Source organism: Nanorana parkeri, unplaced genomic scaffold (genome assembly GCF_000935625.1).
Source record: "Nanorana parkeri isolate BGI_ZX_2015 unplaced genomic scaffold, ASM93562v1 scaffold2970, whole genome shotgun sequence".
Lineage (NCBI taxonomy): Eukaryota > Metazoa > Chordata > Amphibia > Anura > Dicroglossidae > Nanorana > Nanorana parkeri.
This window is the reverse complement of record NW_017309238.1, coordinates 23,783-27,961: the sequence shown is the minus strand read 5'-3', so window position 1 is coordinate 27,961 and position 4,179 is coordinate 23,783.

Genomic DNA, 4,179 nt, shown 5'->3' with positions numbered 1-4,179 from the left:
TGAACGGATGATCCGACACTCTCGGCGCAGAGATGGGGGGCCCGCTGGCCGCTGGGTACCGATCCGGCGCTGGGACTGTGCTGGGCCCTCTAGAGGCCCGAGGCCTTGGTGCGTCCGCACCGCCTGCGCCGACGGTAGTTCCGCCACTGTCTCCCTCCCACCGTCAAGAGATTGCAAGACGACTTACTACACCTGTTCCACCTAGATAGGCTAGATGCTTCTCTGAACCTGCAAAATGAGTCAGGGGTAACCAAATTCTATGACAGGTGGCTCCCCTACATGAACTTTGCCTTCTCTTCCTCCGAAAAGGAAAACCTACTCCTGCCCTTCGAATTCTCAACGTGTCATCTACTTGATAAGATACAACCCCGTTAATTTGAAAATGGATAAGACACTTATCTAAGACGCTGTTATCCTAATACCCAGTTGCAAAAGCCAATTTGCTCGTGGAGGCTGCCACGCCATAAAATCCCTGAGATACTATTTCTGCTATGCATCGCGTTCGCTCTCACTGGGTGTTACCAAAGGACACAGATCATTTCGGACACATCGTCACTCCATCTTTACTTTATTACTCTTTTAGACCTAATATCATACGATAACACACATAGCCCTGGTATCACCATTAAATGGGTATATTAATGTGGGGGGATGGGAGAATGGACCATAGCACATTTGATCTGTTTTTGCACATTCTCTCCTCCCCCCATTACATAATCCGATTTATTGATTCTATGATCAATTGTTTTAATGTCTCACTAAAGTGGGGTTTCGTTACTCAGACTTGCCTTGTTGACACCGTAAAATGGAGCGAAGGACAAGTTTGACAAGTTTAATATGCTGCGTTTATTACGCTTATCATGTATATTTTAGTTGTTAAGTTTATTAATGGAAAGGCTATCTCACGACCTGCGCTGTATGTGGCTCACCACCTTTCATTTTAGTCCCCTAGGGATCTAGGAGTGCTCACTAATGATACCCTGATTTTATGATCCCAGGTATGGTATGTTGTGTCCACACCCTCTGTACCCATACAATGTAACTCTATATTACAGATGTACTGTATTTATGCCTTCCTTGAAAATAAAAATGTTATATATAAAAAAAAAAAAAAAGATTTAATATGATTGTTTTAGTTATAGGTTTTTTTGTAAAGGGGTTCTATAAATAATGAATCTAATATAGAAATGATGGTGACTGGTAGCTTCTTTAACCCTTTCGCTGCCAAGCCCTCCGAAACATTTTTGAATTCAGCTGGCCACGCCATTTTTGCAATTTTTGCCATTGATTTGATTTTCAACTGCTGCGTTGCTAGCGTTTGTAAAAGATCCCCCAAACCATATATTTTCTGAAAGCGCAGGCCCGGTAGAATAAAAAGATGGTGATACTAAATTTGTAGGCCGTGCGATAATTGCGCAAATGTTTCTCAAACTAATATTAAACCAATAAAAATACACAATTAAATTGTTAAACACACCAAAATCAGTATCCGTGCCCAAAAAAAAAAATTCTGACTAAATCTAAAAGATAAAACTGTATTGAGTCAATAAATAACAAATATTTGCAAATTTGTAATTGTGCCTTTTTGTGAAAAGTTAAAAAAATTAAGGTATGCAAAACTGTAAAAAAGTTGCTGGATACTGACAGCTTGGTGGAGCCAGCCGTCATCTCACGCCTGGCTCCGGCAACTCCCCAGGTAACCAGGGACGCTGATCTGTCATTACACTGAGAACCCGGCGGAGCTGCCATGATATCACGGCGGCTCTGCCGGGTTGTCAGTGGGTAATGACAGTTCAGCATCTGGTTTAATACTGATCCAGAACAAACATACAGCTGCTTGTTTCAAGGAAGTAACTTGGGGGGTTATTCACACAGCTGTCCAAGGCAGCTGTGTGAATAACCCAGCCGCAGTGAAGTGAGCCGAACGCTGTTCAGCTATTCACTTCAGGCTTATACGGTTGATTTCAGCCGTACATTGGCTAAAATCAGCCGTACATCCGCTGCCTTCGGTCAGCTGAACATTCTTTCTAAACAAAATGTAAAAAATAAATAAACTCTGCATACCGACCAGACCGTGTGTGATGGACTCCCGCCGCATAATGAAGCATCGGACAGATGCCGGCAAAAGAAAAACAATTGGTCAAAGATAGCGGTGACAGCTAGCTCCGCCCAACTGTTTCCTGTTGGCCGGTACCTGCCAGAGTCTTCTAGCAGGCCCTGGCCAATGAACAACTGGGCGGAGCATGTTGCGATATCACGGCCGGGTCCACCCACTTGTTATTGTTAAATGACAAATCAGCATCCCCAGGTCATTCGGGGATACTGATCTGTCATTACAACTGGGCGGAGTGAGCCGTGAGATCACGGCTGGCTTCGCCCAGCTGTCATTTGCATGGCTTTGGTCGACCGCTCTCTACGGCTCAGCCTAGCCGAAGCATATGCGTTGAGCCACTCAGCTGCCTTCGGCTGCTGTATGGGCTATTGTGAATAGCTCATACAGCAGCCCTTCGGTTCGAATGAACCGAAAGGCAGAGGCGGCCGAAGAGAGCCGAAGGATCAGCCGGAGCTACGGCTGGATCCTTCGGCTATTCAGTGAATAACTCTCTTAGAAACTATTAAAGCCATTAAGTCGCCATGGTAGCCAGTGAACTAGTATTTTCAGAGATGTTAGCAATTGCAGCATCCATACTTCATTAATACAGGTTTTCATTAAGTCATGAAAAAATCTATCTTTCTGTTTCTAGACATTTATGGCTCAGTGTTTCCTTTTTTGTTAAAGAGTTCATTACAATTGACAAATGGGGACTCTGTTCAATGCCCAAAACTTGGTTAAAGAAGAACTTTGGTCAAACTATAAAATTACATGTGTGATGTAGGCTGTTCATGCCAGTATAACCAGCCTCTCTGTTTTTCCAAATAGCCTGTGAAATATTTTGTAAATACCTGTATATCCCACCTGTAGAACCATTGGATGGACATTTCTTTTGATACGGCAAAAACTCTCTTCAATTTGCAGTAAGATTACCAACCTTGCTGCTGCTATTGCTGCTTATGCCTAATTCTACCACTGGGTTACTTTAAGGGTAAAATGCAGCCACGCATGCGCAAAAGCCCAGTCTGGGGAAATACGCCATAGTGCGCATGCGTGCACAAACGGAGCTGCGCGGGAAGACGCACAAATGGCTGGCGCACATGACGTGATGCTGTTGTCTCAATTAAGTGACTATAAAAGAACGAGCCTGCCTGCATCACGTTGCTGATGGTCTTGTCAGCTTATGTGCCTGTTGCCTGTGCCTTTGTTTGGATTGCTTATGCCCTGTTTTACCCAGATTACCTTGGACTACCCTTTTGCTTGCTGCCTGCCCCTGACCTCGGCCTGCTCTCTGGACTTGATCTTGCCTGCTGATTTTGTACTTTGCTGCTGGGCTGGATCTGACATCTGGCTTCTTACATCACAATTTCAGTCTCCCGCGTCTGCTCCTACGCTACCCGCCTGGTTTGATCCTTGGCCTGCCTACAAGAAGTCTTCAGCACGGTGTCTGCTTTCCAATCCGTGGCACTCGTGCTCCTCGCTGTCTTATAGCCTTCTGTTCCAAACTCCAGGGGTTGTAGGATGCGAGCCGCAAGAGACACCTCCTCATCTTCAGGTCTCGACCTCAGGTACGTGATAGTTACACTTAATAATGATATTAGGATTCTGAGCAAATGAATGAGAGGCCGAATACATTGGTCATAATAAGAGTTTTTAAAACAGAACTCCAGTAAGAATACATAATTGCACAGCTCATGAGATTGAAAAAGGACACAGGTCTATCTAGTTCAGTGTGTGTGTGTGTGGTTGTGTGCCTGTGGTTGTGTGTGTTTGTTTGATGATAGAAAGAGTTTGAGTCTATAAGAGTTCCTATAACCGTGTATATTATGCTCTCTGAGGAAGACATTCTACAATTTTAGATCAAACTTCTTCATGTCCCTCCTCAAACTGCGACCTCCTGTGTTTTTCAGGTAAACAGTTAAGTATTACAGTCACTATTATCCCCTAGGCTATTCCTTGCCCCCCGCAAACAGTAGCAGATTAGCAGATCGGAGTGACGTCGTGGGGCCTGGAGACCTGTTCACCTGCTGCTTGTGCGGTGTGGCCAGTCAGAGCGGAGGAGGGAGAGACCATTTTCTCGGGGGGGG